This window comes from Hydractinia symbiolongicarpus, chromosome 9 (assembly GCF_029227915.1).
Source record: "Hydractinia symbiolongicarpus strain clone_291-10 chromosome 9, HSymV2.1, whole genome shotgun sequence".
NCBI classification, from domain to species: domain Eukaryota; kingdom Metazoa; phylum Cnidaria; class Hydrozoa; order Anthoathecata; family Hydractiniidae; genus Hydractinia; species Hydractinia symbiolongicarpus.
Window position 1 is genome coordinate 7,635,132 of NC_079883.1, and position 18,414 is coordinate 7,653,545.

The following is an 18,414-nucleotide window of genomic DNA, read 5'->3' on the forward strand; positions in this document are numbered from 1 at the left end:
GTACTTGCAGAAAAGACAAGTACATTGATCCATGTTATTGCTTACATTTAACTTAACCCAGCTTTTCACGGAAACACTCCCAGGCAAATTAACCCTACAAAGTATTTCTAAATTTTTTTTGTGTCATATATGACATAGTATCGTATAGCAATAAATGTAACTGTGACAAGACTTTACACATTGTGTAATTTGGAAGCGTGCACAAAGTAATGTTTTAAAAGATTTGTGGCTATAAAAATAGCCGTTTTTGTTGAGCAATGACAACGCTTAACCTCCGAATCCGTAAAGAGTTCTTCCTTGACGTTTTAAGGCATAAACAACATCCATAGCGGTAACGGTCTTGCGTTTAGCGTGCTCTGTGTAGGTTACAGCATCACGAATAACATTCTCTAAGAAAACCTTCAGTACACCTCTGGTTTCCTCATAGATAAGGCCAGAGATACGTTTGACACCACCTCGTCGAGCAAGACGCCGAATAGCAGGTTTTGTGATTCCCTGAATGTTATCACGAAGAATTTTTCGGTGACGTTTAGCACCTCCTTTTCCCAATCCTTTACCTCCTTTTCCGCGTCCAGACATATTGATATAGTTGCGTACAGAACGAGTACAAAAACAACGTTTGAGTTAACAGAATTCAGACAGCTTTAAAAAGAGGCCATAAAATTACCTACTGCTCGTGGAAACACCCTAATTAACCAATAGAGTTGCGTCATTACAAAATGTTCCGAACATTTTGTACATTTTTTTAAGTAAAACTGTAGTTTTTTTAAAAATTCGTGGTCTTAATGTTTCAGTAAGGCAATAAATTTTGGCATCGTTGGAATTCGCCAAACCTTCTGCTACTTACTAAAAAAAAAAAAAGTCAAAAGCTTTTGTGTATCAGAAGATACAGCCGTTTTCCCGTAGCCAAAAAACACAGATTTTATAAAAATGTTAAAGTAATGAGCGTAATGTCATTATGCAGCCAATCAGAAATTACTTTCTTAGCACCAATCAAATGGTTTGTTTTGAACCTTAGCTGTCAATCAATATGAGAAATAAAACTTTGGCGCGATAGTGCATTTTAGACCGTCTTGTGTATCCGTACTACATCGACTTCTTAAAATATGGCTCGTACAAAGCAAACTGCACGTAAATCTACTGGAGGAAAGGCTCCACGAAAACAACTCGCCACTAAAGCTGCGAGGAAAAGCGCACCAGCTACTGGAGGAGTGAAAAAACCACATCGTTACAGACCTGGTACAGTTGCTCTCAGAGAAATCAGAAGATACCAGAAGTCAACCGAGCTCTTGATCCGCAAGTTGCCTTTCCAGCGTCTTGTGCGAGAAATTGCTCAGGACTTCAAAACAGATCTGCGATTCCAGAGCACAGCCGTTATGGCTCTGCAAGAGGCTTCTGAAGCGTACCTTGTTGGCTTGTTCGAGGATACTAACTTGTGTGCCATTCACGCAAAACGAGTTACAATCATGCCTAAAGACATCCAGTTGGCAAGAAGAATTCGTGGGGAACGTGCCTAAGCATCTTACCAAACAAAAAACGGCTATTTTTATAGCCACACATCCATAAAAAATATTACGGCTAGCTTTTTATATCAAACTTTGTCCTGCTTTCTGTTTAAATTTTATGCTACATAAAAATTTTATGCTACATAAAGTTTGACAATGTTAAAAATATGAAGGGCAAGAAAAGTAAAAGCAAGAAAATAAGAAATTTAAAAACGAAAATACTTAAACTTAGGGAATCTAATCTTAAATTTACTCTTTTTTAACTGTTTAAGTGACTTAAACAAGTTTAACTTTGTACCAAGATAATGTTTTTTTGTAAATGTGTGGCTATAAAAATAGCCGTTTGTTAATGTAATAGCCAGATACACACAAATTATTTTTTTGCGGTCTTCTTTGCTGCCTTTTTGGGAGTCTTTTTGACCTTCTTTGCTGCAGGTTTTTTAGCAACAGGCTTCTTTGTGGGTTTCTTAGCTGCTGGTTTCTTAGCCGAGGCTTTCTTTGTGGCAGGCTTCTTTGCTGCTTTCTTTGGCGTGCTCTTCTTTGCTGGCTTCTTTTTTGGTGTACTTTTCTTTGCAGTAGGCTTCTTTGCCGTTGGCTTTTTTGCTGCGGCCTTTTTCTTAGGTTTTTCTTTTTTTACCTGACCTAGCTTGAATGATCCAGAAGCACCAGTGCCTTTAGTTTGAATCAAATCGCCTGATGTTACTCCTCGTTTAAGAGCCATTTTCAGATGATGATCTGAGTTTTCAGCAACTTTGTAATTTGCATGAATATATTTTGTAATAGCTTGGCGAGATGAACCACCGCGTTCCTTTAGGGTAGCGATAGCAGCCTTGATCATGTCCACATATTTAGGGTGATCAGCTGTCTTCTTTGCAGCAGGTTTCTTCTTGGGTGCGATTTTCTTTGGAGAAGCTGCTTCACTCATTTTTAATGTTTTCTTACAACAATCCAACGATAAACGATGCTTGTTATCACAGTAGAAGTATACTAAACATTACCGTGTAAATGAGATATAATTTAAGACGGTGCGAAGTATGCGGACGTAAAAGTACCACTCCCGGGAATTGATTTGGCGCGAAAACAGAAATGTGTGTTTCTGTACATCGTATAATGTCCGTTTTGGGTGCCGCGACTATGCGAAAGCATGTTAATTTTTATTTGTAGTACGACGCAATAGTCTGCAAGAGAAGCTGCTGGAGTTTGAGGTCTTCAGCATTACATCTAGTCTGTTAATTTGGGCTTCTTCCGCGCTCGTGTTAGGATTTTCATAAAGCGTTCTTTGGTTTGCGTTGCGTATGTCGGCCTACATCATCGACACGGCCTGTTTCCGGCTATTAGGAGCAATTCATATATTGGGCACTGCGTTTCGACTTTTTTATTAGACCACAGTAAAAAAATTCACTCACAGAAGTCCCTTTCTTTCATGGCTACAAACACGAAGAATTCTGTCGTAAGTAAAACGAATGCGCAAGCCAAAATGACGATGGGGCGAAGTCATAAGCATGGCCCTGTGGCCCAATGGATAAGGCATCTGACTACGAATCAGGGGATTCCAGGTTCGACTCCTGGCAGGGTCGCACTGTCGCATTTCGGCTGCATGGTCTACTGTGTAACGCGCGCGCACGTTCTGGCGTAATGCGTTGATAAACGGAATGTACGCAGACATATTGGAAAGTAATATCACGCACTTAGTATCGTCGCCTTTGTTAGCATTCATGTAAGTTACCATCCACTCGCTACAGTCGCTCTCCATCCTACGGCTAAATCAACAGCCGTGATTTTTACTATGTCGCCGTCCATCCGTACGCGGTGACAGTTGTAAGCTTTACAGTAACGTGACATGCTCCACAAGCAGTTACGGTGTGTGGACGATGCCTATCATGGCAACGCTTGTTCTTTATCGCTTCTCGGCCTAATGGCTAAGATCAAGTGTAGTATCTGTTCTTATCAGTTTAATATCTGGTAGGCCATTCTCTGAATGGTCAGTATATTAATCTGATTTTTGGCCTTGGGTCATGGAGGTGGATTCATTCACGCCGTGACCACGGGTTGCCTTGGTGTTGCACTATTACCGATGGCGGCCCACATAAGCAATAAAAGAATAATAGCAGTCCTCTTTCCGACGGCACTCTGCATAGTCTACGGCGGGAACAAAACGCGTACACTGGGGGAGAATACAGCCTATGCCCCGCGACACGGCAGTTTATAACACACTCAAGCCACAAGCATTAACAAACTTTGAAGGGTACCCTCATGCTACGGTGCAGTTCCAACTCATACTTACCTGACGGGGAAGTAAAGACTGATCAATGAGGGTTTTCTTCCAGAGTGAGGCTCTTGCATTGCACTACGCTTGGGCTGACCTCTGCGATTACTGCAAACGTCAGTAACTCGACCGTACAATTTCTGGTAGTGGGGGCCTGCGTCCGCGCTCGCCCCCTCCTTAAGTCAAAATGAATGAGCTTAGAAAAGTTGCGCGGCCAAATGTCGGTGGTGACTTAAACGCTAAGGTAAAACCTCGCTTGGCTGTTACGAAACGTGATTGCGATATAAGTCCTCGGAAGGCGGCGGAATTTTATTTTATTTGCCATTCCGTCAGGGTTATTGGATGATCGGCAATAGATCGAGTTTGTATGCATTTGAAAGCTCTTTTTTCTCGTACTATCACCTGAAAATGTCGTAGGAAAATGTCATAGGAAACACTTTCAACAACCGCCACGTTCCTTAATTGTTATAACAAGAAATATATCACAGCAAATGAAAATGAAAAGCCTACGACACCGGGAGTTCCCAGGCGGTCCCCCATCCAAGTACTATCCCGGCCCGACGATGCTTAACTTCCGTGATCAGACGAGAACGGGTGTGTTCATCGTGGTATGGCCGTAGACATTAGTAGGTGCAAATACGTGCAATTTATTTTGACGTTGTGATCAAATTTTTTTATTTAATTTCTTTGAGTTACTTAGGACAAGGCGTATGCATGGATTATCTATTAGACTTTAAGGTTATAGTTTTGTGAAAAAAACAATGTTTTTTTAAAGATGTGTGGCTATAAAAATAGCCGTTGTTTTCTGAGTGTAGCGGTTTACTTCTTCTGTCCTTTGTCGTTCTTCTTTGGGAGTAAGACAGCTTGAATGTTTGGCAAAACACCACCAGCTGCAATGGTTACACCGCTCAAAAGTTTGTTTAATTCTTCATCATTACGAACAGCCAATTGTAAATGTCTTGGAATAATCCTAGCTTTTTTGTTGTCTCTTGCTGCGTTACCAGCCAACTCCAATATCTCAGCAGATAAATATTCCAAGACGGCTGCTAAGTAAACTGGTGCTCCAGATCCAATTCGGTTAGCATAGTGCCCTCTACGAAGGAATCTATGCACTCTACCGACTGGAAATTGAAGTCCAGCTCTTGAGGATCTTGTCTTGGCTTTAGCCTTAGCTTTTCCACCTTTTCCACGTCCAGACATAACTGCGATTTGATTTGTAAGTTAATACAAAAACGTACGAATATTTAACGTAAGTGTTAACGAAATAAACTTTACTCGTTTTTTCATCATAAAAATAGGATCGAAATCATGTTTTTTTAACCAATCATAATTAAGTATTAAACAAAAGATTTTTTTTTTAACCAATTAAATTGCGTATCGGCGTTTTCGGATCGAATTCGATCCGATTTTTTTACTTATAAACAAAAAGTTTTGACTTGCAGTTTAATGCTTATTTACAAGTTAAGTAGCAAAAATTTTTAACCATGTCTGACGCAGCAGCTAAAGGAGGAAAACAGGCACCTAAAGTAGCCAAGAAAGGTGAAAAAAGAGCCGGCAAAAAAGGAGGAAAGATTGGTGGAACTGGTGAAAAGAAACGCAAGAGAAAGAGAAAGGAAAGTTATGCTATTTACATCTACAATGTTTTGAAACAAGTTCACCCAGATGTCGGAGTTTCAAGCAAAGCTATGAGCATCATGAACTCATTTGTCAACGACATCTTTGAGCGCATTGCTTCCGAAGCTTCGCGTTTGGCTCTTCAAAACAAAAAGTCGACCATCTCTTCTCGTGAAATTCAAACCGCAGTACGTCTTCTCTTGCCTGGAGAACTTGCAAAACACGCAGTCAGTGAAGGAACAAAAGCCGTCACAAAATACACAAGCAGCAAGTAAACCAACGTCTACCAAACACAAACGGTCTTTTTTAAGACCACACATCTTTAAAAAAACATTTACTTGGCGTCACTACAAGTTAACCGAAGTTAATAAAACTTCTAAATAATGTGCTTAAGAACACTAGCCTACATTTAAAATACTTCCCCATGTGTGTGTGGATTAGCTTCACTTTTCATACGTATTATTAGCTGTACTTGCAGAAAAGACAAGTACATTGATCCATGTTATTGCTTACATTTAACTTAACCCAGCTTTTCACGGAAACACTCCCAGGCAAATTAACCCTACAAAGTATTTCTAAATTTTTTTTGTGTCATATATGACATAGTATCGTATAGCAATAAATGTAACTGTGACAAGACTTTACACATTGTGTAATTTGGAAGCGTGCACAAAGTAATGTTTTAAAAGATTTGTGGCTATAAAAATAGCCGTTTTTGTTGAGCAATGACAACGCTTAACCTCCGAATCCGTAAAGAGTTCTTCCTTGACGTTTTAAGGCATAAACAACATCCATAGCGGTAACGGTCTTGCGTTTAGCGTGCTCTGTGTAGGTTACAGCATCACGAATAACATTCTCTAAGAAAACCTTCAGTACACCTCTGGTTTCCTCATAGATAAGGCCAGAGATACGTTTGACACCACCTCGTCGAGCAAGACGCCGAATAGCAGGTTTTGTGATTCCCTGAATGTTATCACGAAGAATTTTTCGGTGACGTTTAGCACCTCCTTTTCCCAATCCTTTACCTCCTTTTCCGCGTCCAGACATATTGATATAGTTGCGTACAGAACGAGTACAAAAACAACGTTTGAGTTAACAGAATTCAGACAGCTTTAAAAAGAGGCCATAAAATTACCTACTGCTCGTGGAAACACCCTAATTAACCAATAGAGTTGCGTCATTACAAAATGTTCCGAACATTTTGTACATTTTTTTAAGTAAAACTGTAGTTTTTTTAAAAATTCGTGGTCTTAATGTTTCAGTAAGGCAATAAATTTGGCATCGTTGGAATTCGCCAAACCTTCTGCTACTTACTAAAAAAAAAAAAAGTCAAAAGCTTTTGTGTATCAGAAGATACAGCCGTTTTCCCGTAGCCAAAAAACACAGATTTTATAAAAATGTTAAAGTAATGAGCGTAATGTCATTATGCAGCCAATCAGAAATTACTTTCTTAGCACCAATCAAATGGTTTGTTTTGAACCTTAGCTGTCAATCAATATGAGAAATAAAACTTTGGCGCGATAGTGCATTTTAGACCGTCTTGTGTATCCGTACTACATCGACTTCTTAAAATATGGCTCGTACAAAGCAAACTGCACGTAAATCTACTGGAGGAAAGGCTCCACGAAAACAACTCGCCACTAAAGCTGCGAGGAAAAGCGCACCAGCTACTGGAGGAGTGAAAAAACCACATCGTTACAGACCTGGTACAGTTGCTCTCAGAGAAATCAGAAGATACCAGAAGTCAACCGAGCTCTTGATCCGCAAGTTGCCTTTCCAGCGTCTTGTGCGAGAAATTGCTCAGGACTTCAAAACAGATCTGCGATTCCAGAGCACAGCCGTTATGGCTCTGCAAGAGGCTTCTGAAGCGTACCTTGTTGGCTTGTTCGAGGATACTAACTTGTGTGCCATTCACGCAAAACGAGTTACAATCATGCCTAAAGACATCCAGTTGGCAAGAAGAATTCGTGGGGAACGTGCCTAAGCATCTTACCAAACAAAAAACGGCTATTTTTATAGCCACACATCCATAAAAAATATTACGGCTAGCTTTTTATATCAAACTTTGTCCTGCTTTCTGTTTAAATTTTATGCTACATAAAAATTTTATGCTACATAAAGTTTGACAATGTTAAAAATATGAAGGGCAAGAAAAGTAAAAGCAAGAAAATAAGAAATTTAAAAACGAAAATACTTAAACTTAGGGAATCTAATCTTAAATTTACTCTTTTTTAACTGTTTAAGTGACTTAAACAAGTTTAACTTTGTACCAAGATAATGTTTTTTTGTAAATGTGTGGCTATAAAAATAGCCGTTTGTTAATGTAATAGCCAGATACACACAAATTATTTTTTTGCGGTCTTCTTTGCTGCCTTTTTGGGAGTCTTTTTGACCTTCTTTGCTGCAGGTTTTTTAGCAACAGGCTTCTTTGTGGGTTTCTTAGCTGCTGGTTTCTTAGCCGAGGCTTTCTTTGTGGCAGGCTTCTTTGCTGCTTTCTTTGGCGTGCTCTTCTTTGCTGGCTTCTTTTTTGGTGTACTTTTCTTTGCAGTAGGCTTCTTTGCCGTTGGCTTTTTTGCTGCGGCCTTTTTCTTAGGTTTTTCTTTTTTTACCTGACCTAGCTTGAATGATCCAGAAGCACCAGTGCCTTTAGTTTGAATCAAATCGCCTGATGTTACTCCTCGTTTAAGAGCCATTTTCAGATGATGATCTGAGTTTTCAGCAACTTTGTAATTTGCATGAATATATTTTGTAATAGCTTGGCGAGATGAACCACCGCGTTCCTTTAGGGTAGCGATAGCAGCCTTGATCATGTCCACATATTTAGGGTGATCAGCTGTCTTCTTTGCAGCAGGTTTCTTCTTGGGTGCGATTTTCTTTGGAGAAGCTGCTTCACTCATTTTTAATGTTTTCTTACAACAATCCAACGATAAACGATGCTTGTTATCACAGTAGAAGTATACTAAACATTACCGTGTAAATGAGATATAATTTAAGACGGTGCGAAGTATGCGGACGTAAAAGTACCACTCCCGGGAATTGATTTGGCGCGAAAACAGAAATGTGTGTTTCTGTACATCGTATAATGTCCGTTTTGGGTGCCGCGACTATGCGAAAGCATGTTAATTTTTATTTGTAGTACGACGCAATAGTCTGCAAGAGAAGCTGCTGGAGTTTGAGGTCTTCAGCATTACATCTAGTCTGTTAATTTGGGCTTCTTCCGCGCTCGTGTTAGGATTTTCATAAAGCGTTCTTTGGTTTGCGTTGCGTATGTCGGCCTACATCATCGACACGGCCTGTTTCCGGCTATTAGGAGCAATTCATATATTGGGCACTGCGTTTCGACTTTTTTATTAGACCACAGTAAAAAAATTCACTCACAGAAGTCCCTTTCTTTCATGGCTACAAACACGAAGAATTCTGTCGTAAGTAAAACGAATGCGCAAGCCAAAATGACGATGGGGCGAAGTCATAAGCATGGCCCTGTGGCCCAATGGATAAGGCATCTGACTACGAATCAGGGGATTCCAGGTTCGACTCCTGGCAGGGTCGCACTGTCGCATTTCGGCTGCATGGTCTACTGTGTAACGCGCGCGCACGTTCTGGCGTAATGCGTTGATAAACGGAATGTACGCAGACATATTGGAAAGTAATATCACGCACTTAGTATCGTCGCCTTTGTTAGCATTCATGTAAGTTACCATCCACTCGCTACAGTCGCTCTCCATCCTACGGCTAAATCAACAGCCGTGATTTTTACTATGTCGCCGTCCATCCGTACGCGGTGACAGTTGTAAGCTTTACAGTAACGTGACATGCTCCACAAGCAGTTACGGTGTGTGGACGATGCCTATCATGGCAACGCTTGTTCTTTATCGCTTCTCGGCCTAATGGCTAAGATCAAGTGTAGTATCTGTTCTTATCAGTTTAATATCTGGTAGGCCATTCTCTGAATGGTCAGTATATTAATCTGATTTTTGGCCTTGGGTCATGGAGGTGGATTCATTCACGCCGTGACCACGGGTTGCCTTGGTGTTGCACTATTACCGATGGCGGCCCACATAAGCAATAAAAGAATAATAGCAGTCCTCTTTCCGACGGCACTCTGCATAGTCTACGGCGGGAACAAAACGCGTACACTGGGGGAGAATACAGCCTATGCCCCGCGACACGGCAGTTTATAACACACTCAAGCCACAAGCATTAACAAACTTTGAAGGGTACCCTCATGCTACGGTGCAGTTCCAACTCATACTTACCTGACGGGGAAGTAAAGACTGATCAATGAGGGTTTTCTTCCAGAGTGAGGCTCTTGCATTGCACTACGCTTGGGCTGACCTCTGCGATTACTGCAAACGTCAGTAACTCGACCGTACAATTTCTGGTAGTGGGGGCCTGCGTCCGCGCTCGCCCCCTCCTTAAGTCAAAATGAATGAGCTTAGAAAAGTTGCGCGGCCAAATGTCGGTGGTGACTTAAACGCTAAGGTAAAACCTCGCTTGGCTGTTACGAAACGTGATTGCGATATAAGTCCTCGGAAGGCGGCGGAATTTTATTTTATTTGCCATTCCGTCAGGGTTATTGGATGATCGGCAATAGATCGAGTTTGTATGCATTTGAAAGCTCTTTTTTCTCGTACTATCACCTGAAAATGTCGTAGGAAAATGTCATAGGAAACACTTTCAACAACCGCCACGTTCCTTAATTGTTATAACAAGAAATATATCACAGCAAATGAAAATGAAAAGCCTACGACACCGGGAGTTCCCAGGCGGTCCCCCATCCAAGTACTATCCCGGCCCGACGATGCTTAACTTCCGTGATCAGACGAGAACGGGTGTGTTCATCGTGGTATGGCCGTAGACATTAGTAGGTGCAAATACGTGCAATTTATTTTGACGTTGTGATCAAATTTTTTTATTTAATTTCTTTGAGTTACTTAGGACAAGGCGTATGCATGGATTATCTATTAGACTTTAAGGTTATAGTTTTGTGAAAAAAACAATGTTTTTTTAAAGATGTGTGGCTATAAAAATAGCCGTTGTTTTCTGAGTGTAGCGGTTTACTTCTTCTGTCCTTTGTCGTTCTTCTTTGGGAGTAAGACAGCTTGAATGTTTGGCAAAACACCACCAGCTGCAATGGTTACACCGCTCAAAAGTTTGTTTAATTCTTCATCATTACGAACAGCCAATTGTAAATGTCTTGGAATAATCCTAGCTTTTTTGTTGTCTCTTGCTGCGTTACCAGCCAACTCCAATATCTCAGCAGATAAATATTCCAAGACGGCTGCTAAGTAAACTGGTGCTCCAGATCCAATTCGGTTAGCATAGTGCCCTCTACGAAGGAATCTATGCACTCTACCGACTGGAAATTGAAGTCCAGCTCTTGAGGATCTTGTCTTGGCTTTAGCCTTAGCTTTTCCACCTTTTCCACGTCCAGACATAACTGCGATTTGATTTGTAAGTTAATACAAAAACGTACGAATATTTAACGTAAGTGTTAACGAAATAAACTTTACTCGTTTTTTCATCATAAAAATAGGATCGAAATCATGTTTTTTTAACCAATCATAATTAAGTATTAAACAAAAGATTTTTTTTTTAACCAATTAAATTGCGTATCGGCGTTTTCGGATCGAATTCGATCCGATTTTTTTACTTATAAACAAAAAGTTTTGACTTGCAGTTTAATGCTTATTTACAAGTTAAGTAGCAAAAATTTTTAACCATGTCTGACGCAGCAGCTAAAGGAGGAAAACAGGCACCTAAAGTAGCCAAGAAAGGTGAAAAAAGAGCCGGCAAAAAAGGAGGAAAGATTGGTGGAACTGGTGAAAAGAAACGCAAGAGAAAGAGAAAGGAAAGTTATGCTATTTACATCTACAATGTTTTGAAACAAGTTCACCCAGATGTCGGAGTTTCAAGCAAAGCTATGAGCATCATGAACTCATTTGTCAACGACATCTTTGAGCGCATTGCTTCCGAAGCTTCGCGTTTGGCTCTTCAAAACAAAAAGTCGACCATCTCTTCTCGTGAAATTCAAACCGCAGTACGTCTTCTCTTGCCTGGAGAACTTGCAAAACACGCAGTCAGTGAAGGAACAAAAGCCGTCACAAAATACACAAGCAGCAAGTAAACCAACGTCTACCAAACACAAACGGTCTTTTTTAAGACCACACATCTTTAAAAAAACATTTACTTGGCGTCACTACAAGTTAACCGAAGTTAATAAAACTTCTAAATAATGTGCTTAAGAACACTAGCCTACATTTAAAATACTTCCCCATGTGTGTGTGGATTAGCTTCACTTTTCATACGTATTATTAGCTGTACTTGCAGAAAAGACAAGTACATTGATCCATGTTATTGCTTACATTTAACTTAACCCAGCTTTTCACGGAAACACTCCCAGGCAAATTAACCCTACAAAGTATTTCTAAATTTTTTTTGTGTCATATATGACATAGTATCGTATAGCAATAAATGTAACTGTGACAAGACTTTACACATTGTGTAATTTGGAAGCGTGCACAAAGTAATGTTTTAAAAGATTTGTGGCTATAAAAATAGCCGTTTTTGTTGAGCAATGACAACGCTTAACCTCCGAATCCGTAAAGAGTTCTTCCTTGACGTTTTAAGGCATAAACAACATCCATAGCGGTAACGGTCTTGCGTTTAGCGTGCTCTGTGTAGGTTACAGCATCACGAATAACATTCTCTAAGAAAACCTTCAGTACACCTCTGGTTTCCTCATAGATAAGGCCAGAGATACGTTTGACACCACCTCGTCGAGCAAGACGCCGAATAGCAGGTTTTGTGATTCCCTGAATGTTATCACGAAGAATTTTTCGGTGACGTTTAGCACCTCCTTTTCCCAATCCTTTACCTCCTTTTCCGCGTCCAGACATATTGATATAGTTGCGTACAGAACGAGTACAAAAACAACGTTTGAGTTAACAGAATTCAGACAGCTTTAAAAAGAGGCCATAAAATTACCTACTGCTCGTGGAAACACCCTAATTAACCAATAGAGTTGCGTCATTACAAAATGTTCCGAACATTTTGTACATTTTTTTAAGTAAAACTGTAGTTTTTTTAAAAATTCGTGGTCTTAATGTTTCAGTAAGGCAATAAATTTGGCATCGTTGGAATTCGCCAAACCTTCTGCTACTTACTAAAAAAAAAAAAAGTCAAAAGCTTTTGTGTATCAGAAGATACAGCCGTTTTCCCGTAGCCAAAAAACACAGATTTTATAAAAATGTTAAAGTAATGAGCGTAATGTCATTATGCAGCCAATCAGAAATTACTTTCTTAGCACCAATCAAATGGTTTGTTTTGAACCTTAGCTGTCAATCAATATGAGAAATAAAACTTTGGCGCGATAGTGCATTTTAGACCGTCTTGTGTATCCGTACTACATCGACTTCTTAAAATATGGCTCGTACAAAGCAAACTGCACGTAAATCTACTGGAGGAAAGGCTCCACGAAAACAACTCGCCACTAAAGCTGCGAGGAAAAGCGCACCAGCTACTGGAGGAGTGAAAAAACCACATCGTTACAGACCTGGTACAGTTGCTCTCAGAGAAATCAGAAGATACCAGAAGTCAACCGAGCTCTTGATCCGCAAGTTGCCTTTCCAGCGTCTTGTGCGAGAAATTGCTCAGGACTTCAAAACAGATCTGCGATTCCAGAGCACAGCCGTTATGGCTCTGCAAGAGGCTTCTGAAGCGTACCTTGTTGGCTTGTTCGAGGATACTAACTTGTGTGCCATTCACGCAAAACGAGTTACAATCATGCCTAAAGACATCCAGTTGGCAAGAAGAATTCGTGGGGAACGTGCCTAAGCATCTTACCAAACAAAAAACGGCTATTTTTATAGCCACACATCCATAAAAAATATTACGGCTAGCTTTTTATATCAAACTTTGTCCTGCTTTCTGTTTAAATTTTATGCTACATAAAAATTTTATGCTACATAAAGTTTGACAATGTTAAAAATATGAAGGGCAAGAAAAGTAAAAGCAAGAAAATAAGAAATTTAAAAACGAAAATACTTAAACTTAGGGAATCTAATCTTAAATTTACTCTTTTTTAACTGTTTAAGTGACTTAAACAAGTTTAACTTTGTACCAAGATAATGTTTTTTTGTAAATGTGTGGCTATAAAAATAGCCGTTTGTTAATGTAATAGCCAGATACACACAAATTATTTTTTTGCGGTCTTCTTTGCTGCCTTTTTGGGAGTCTTTTTGACCTTCTTTGCTGCAGGTTTTTTAGCAACAGGCTTCTTTGTGGGTTTCTTAGCTGCTGGTTTCTTAGCCGAGGCTTTCTTTGTGGCAGGCTTCTTTGCTGCTTTCTTTGGCGTGCTCTTCTTTGCTGGCTTCTTTTTTGGTGTACTTTTCTTTGCAGTAGGCTTCTTTGCCGTTGGCTTTTTTGCTGCGGCCTTTTTCTTAGGTTTTTCTTTTTTTACCTGACCTAGCTTGAATGATCCAGAAGCACCAGTGCCTTTAGTTTGAATCAAATCGCCTGATGTTACTCCTCGTTTAAGAGCCATTTTCAGATGATGATCTGAGTTTTCAGCAACTTTGTAATTTGCATGAATATATTTTGTAATAGCTTGGCGAGATGAACCACCGCGTTCCTTTAGGGTAGCGATAGCAGCCTTGATCATGTCCACATATTTAGGGTGATCAGCTGTCTTCTTTGCAGCAGGTTTCTTCTTGGGTGCGATTTTCTTTGGAGAAGCTGCTTCACTCATTTTTAATGTTTTCTTACAACAATCCAACGATAAACGATGCTTGTTATCACAGTAGAAGTATACTAAACATTACCGTGTAAATGAGATATAATTTAAGACGGTGCGAAGTATGCGGACGTAAAAGTACCACTCCCGGGAATTGATTTGGCGCGAAAACAGAAATGTGTGTTTCTGTACATCGTATAATGTCCGTTTTGGGTGCCGCGACTATGCGAAAGCATGTTAATTTTTATTTGTAGTACGACGCAATAGTCTGCAAGAGAAGCTGCTGGAGTTTGAGGTCTTCAGCATTACATCTAGTCTGTTAATTTGGGCTTCTTCCGCGCTCGTGTTAGGATTTTCATAAAGCGTTCTTTGGTTTGCGTTGCGTATGTCGGCCTACATCATCGACACGGCCTGTTTCCGGCTATTAGGAGCAATTCATATATTGGGCACTGCGTTTCGACTTTTTTATTAGACCACAGTAAAAAAATTCACTCACAGAAGTCCCTTTCTTTCATGGCTACAAACACGAAGAATTCTGTCGTAAGTAAAACGAATGCGCAAGCCAAAATGACGATGGGGCGAAGTCATAAGCATGGCCCTGTGGCCCAATGGATAAGGCATCTGACTACGAATCAGGGGATTCCAGGTTCGACTCCTGGCAGGGTCGCACTGTCGCATTTCGGCTGCATGGTCTACTGTGTAACGCGCGCGCACGTTCTGGCGTAATGCGTTGATAAACGGAATGTACGCAGACATATTGGAAAGTAATATCACGCACTTAGTATCGTCGCCTTTGTTAGCATTCATGTAAGTTACCATCCACTCGCTACAGTCGCTCTCCATCCTACGGCTAAATCAACAGCCGTGATTTTTACTATGTCGCCGTCCATCCGTACGCGGTGACAGTTGTAAGCTTTACAGTAACGTGACATGCTCCACAAGCAGTTACGGTGTGTGGACGATGCCTATCATGGCAACGCTTGTTCTTTATCGCTTCTCGGCCTAATGGCTAAGATCAAGTGTAGTATCTGTTCTTATCAGTTTAATATCTGGTAGGCCATTCTCTGAATGGTCAGTATATTAATCTGATTTTTGGCCTTGGGTCATGGAGGTGGATTCATTCACGCCGTGACCACGGGTTGCCTTGGTGTTGCACTATTACCGATGGCGGCCCACATAAGCAATAAAAGAATAATAGCAGTCCTCTTTCCGACGGCACTCTGCATAGTCTACGGCGGGAACAAAACGCGTACACTGGGGGAGAATACAGCCTATGCCCCGCGACACGGCAGTTTATAACACACTCAAGCCACAAGCATTAACAAACTTTGAAGGGTACCCTCATGCTACGGTGCAGTTCCAACTCATACTTACCTGACGGGGAAGTAAAGACTGATCAATGAGGGTTTTCTTCCAGAGTGAGGCTCTTGCATTGCACTACGCTTGGGCTGACCTCTGCGATTACTGCAAACGTCAGTAACTCGACCGTACAATTTCTGGTAGTGGGGGCCTGCGTCCGCGCTCGCCCCCTCCTTAAGTCAAAATGAATGAGCTTAGAAAAGTTGCGCGGCCAAATGTCGGTGGTGACTTAAACGCTAAGGTAAAACCTCGCTTGGCTGTTACGAAACGTGATTGCGATATAAGTCCTCGGAAGGCGGCGGAATTTTATTTTATTTGCCATTCCGTCAGGGTTATTGGATGATCGGCAATAGATCGAGTTTGTATGCATTTGAAAGCTCTTTTTTCTCGTACTATCACCTGAAAATGTCGTAGGAAAATGTCATAGGAAACACTTTCAACAACCGCCACGTTCCTTAATTGTTATAACAAGAAATATATCACAGCAAATGAAAATGAAAAGCCTACGACACCGGGAGTTCCCAGGCGGTCCCCCATCCAAGTACTATCCCGGCCCGACGATGCTTAACTTCCGTGATCAGACGAGAACGGGTGTGTTCATCGTGGTATGGCCGTAGACATTAGTAGGTGCAAATACGTGCAATTTATTTTGACGTTGTGATCAAATTTTTTTATTTAATTTCTTTGAGTTACTTAGGACAAGGCGTATGCATGGATTATCTATTAGACTTTAAGGTTATAGTTTTGTGAAAAAAACAATGTTTTTTTAAAGATGTGTGGCTATAAAAATAGCCGTTGTTTTCTGAGTGTAGCGGTTTACTTCTTCTGTCCTTTGTCGTTCTTCTTTGGGAGTAAGACAGCTTGAATGTTTGGCAAAACACCACCAGCTGCAATGGTTACACCGCTCAAAAGTTTGTTTAATTCTTCATCATTACGAACAGCCAATTGTAAATGTCTTGGAATAATCCTAGCTTTTTTGTTGTCTCTTGCTGCGTTACCAGCCAACTCCAATATCTCAGCAGATAAATATTCCAAGACGGCTGCTAAGTAAACTGGTGCTCCAGATCCAATTCGGTTAGCATAGTGCCCTCTACGAAGGAATCTATGCACTCTACCGACTGGAAATTGAAGTCCAGCTCTTGAGGATCTTGTCTTGGCTTTAGCCTTAGCTTTTCCACCTTTTCCACGTCCAGACATAACTGCGATTTGATTTGTAAGTTAATACAAAAACGTACGAATATTTAACGTAAGTGTTAACGAAATAAACTTTACTCGTTTTAAGGCATAAACAACATCCATAGCGGTAACGGTCTTGCGTTTAGCGTGCTCTGTGTAGGTTACAGCATCACGAATAACATTCTCTAAGAAAACCTTCAGTACACCTCTGGTTTCCTCATAGATAAGGCCAGAGATACGTTTGACACCACCTCGTCGAGCAAGACGCCGAATAGCAGGTTTTGTGATTCCCTGAATGTTATCACGAAGAATTTTTCGGTGACGTTTAGCACCTCCTTTTCCCAATCCTTTACCTCCTTTTCCGCGTCCAGACATATTGATATAGTTGCGTACAGAACGAGTACAAAAACAACGTTTGAGTTAACAGAATTCAGACAGCTTTAAAAAGAGGCCATAAAATTACCTACTGCTCGTGGAAACACCCTAATTAACCAATAGAGTTGCGTCATTACAAAATGTTCCGAACATTTTGTACATTTTTTTAAGTAAAACTGTAGTTTTTTTAAAAATTCGTGGTCTTAATGTTTCAGTAAGGCAATAAATTTGGCATCGTTGGAATTCGCCAAACCTTCTGCTACTTACTAAAAAAAAAAAAAGTCAAAAGCTTTTGTGTATCAGAAGATACAGCCGTTTTCCCGTAGCCAAAAAACACAGATTTTATAAAAATGTTAAAGTAATGAGCGTAATGTCATTATGCAGCCAATCAGAAATTACTTTCTTAGCACCAATCAAATGGTTTGTTTTGAACCTTAGCTGTCAATCAATATGAGAAATAAAACTTTGGCGCGATAGTGCATTTTAGACCGTCTTGTGTATCCGTACTACATCGACTTCTTAAAATATGGCTCGTACAAAGCAAACTGCACGTAAATCTACTGGAGGAAAGGCTCCACGAAAACAACTCGCCACTAAAGCTGCGAGGAAAAGCGCACCAGCTACTGGAGGAGTGAAAAAACCACATCGTTACAGACCTGGTACAGTTGCTCTCAGAGAAATCAGAAGATACCAGAAGTCAACCGAGCTCTTGATCCGCAAGTTGCCTTTCCAGCGTCTTGTGCGAGAAATTGCTCAGGACTTCAAAACAGATCTGCGATTCCAGAGCACAGCCGTTATGGCTCTGCAAGAGGCTTCTGAAGCGTACCTTGTTGGCTTGTTCGAGGATACTAACTTGTGTGCCATTCACGCAAAACGAGTTACAATCATGCCTAAAGACATCCAGTTGGCAAGAAGAATTCGTGGGGAACGTGCCTAAGCATCTTACCAAACAAAAAACGGCTATTTTTATAGCCACACATCCATAAAAAATATTACGGCTAGCTTTTTATATCAAACTTTGTCCTGCTTTCTGTTTAAATTTTATGCTACATAAAAATTTTATGCTACATAAAGTTTGACAATGTTAAAAATATGAAGGGCAAGAAAAGTAAAAGCAAGAAAATAAGAAATTTAAAAACGAAAATACTTAAACTTAGGGAATCTAATCTTAAATTTACTCTTTTTTAACTGTTTAAGTGACTTAAACAAGTTTAACTTTGTACCAAGATAATGTTTTTTTGTAAATGTGTGGCTATAAAAATAGCCGTTTGTTAATGTAATAGCCAGATACACACAAATTATTTTTTTGCGGTCTTCTTTGCTGCCTTTTTGGGAGTCTTTTTGACCTTCTTTGCTGCAGGTTTTTTAGCAACAGGCTTCTTTGT

At 40.3% G+C, this 18,414-nt stretch overlaps 9 non-coding genes across 9 annotated transcripts; 6 read left to right on the plus strand and 3 right to left on the minus strand.

Annotated features, from left to right (window-relative positions):
• The first annotated feature begins 3,404 nt into the window (after window positions 1–3,404).
• On the plus strand, window positions 3,405–3,596 carry LOC130660603 (U2 spliceosomal RNA). The gene has a single exon (XR_008987801.1). It is a non-coding gene; the product is annotated as a U2 spliceosomal RNA (small nuclear RNA).
• A 185-nt stretch (window positions 3,597–3,781) lies between these two features.
• Window positions 3,782–3,946, plus strand: LOC130659544 (U1 spliceosomal RNA). Its single transcript, XR_008986749.1, has one exon. It is a non-coding gene; the product is annotated as a U1 spliceosomal RNA (small nuclear RNA).
• Window positions 3,947–4,274: 328 nt separating this feature from the next.
• Window positions 4,275–4,393, minus strand: LOC130658927 (5S ribosomal RNA). Its single transcript, XR_008986140.1, has one exon. It is a non-coding gene; the product is annotated as a 5S ribosomal RNA (ribosomal RNA).
• Window positions 4,394–9,256: 4,863 nt separating this feature from the next.
• Window positions 9,257–9,448, plus strand: LOC130660604 (U2 spliceosomal RNA). Its single transcript, XR_008987802.1, has one exon. It is a non-coding gene; the product is annotated as a U2 spliceosomal RNA (small nuclear RNA).
• Window positions 9,449–9,633: 185 nt separating this feature from the next.
• Window positions 9,634–9,798, plus strand: LOC130659545 (U1 spliceosomal RNA). Its single transcript, XR_008986750.1, has one exon. It is a non-coding gene; the product is annotated as a U1 spliceosomal RNA (small nuclear RNA).
• Window positions 9,799–10,126: 328 nt separating this feature from the next.
• Window positions 10,127–10,245, minus strand: LOC130658940 (5S ribosomal RNA). Its single transcript, XR_008986152.1, has one exon. It is a non-coding gene; the product is annotated as a 5S ribosomal RNA (ribosomal RNA).
• A 4,863-nt stretch (window positions 10,246–15,108) lies between these two features.
• Window positions 15,109–15,300, plus strand: LOC130660605 (U2 spliceosomal RNA). The gene has a single exon (XR_008987803.1). It is a non-coding gene; the product is annotated as a U2 spliceosomal RNA (small nuclear RNA).
• Window positions 15,301–15,485: 185 nt separating this feature from the next.
• LOC130659547 (U1 spliceosomal RNA) lies at window positions 15,486–15,650 on the plus strand. Its single transcript, XR_008986751.1, has one exon. It is a non-coding gene; the product is annotated as a U1 spliceosomal RNA (small nuclear RNA).
• Window positions 15,651–15,978: 328 nt separating this feature from the next.
• Window positions 15,979–16,097, minus strand: LOC130658952 (5S ribosomal RNA). Its single transcript, XR_008986164.1, has one exon. It is a non-coding gene; the product is annotated as a 5S ribosomal RNA (ribosomal RNA).
• Window positions 16,098–18,414: the final 2,317 nt, after the last annotated feature.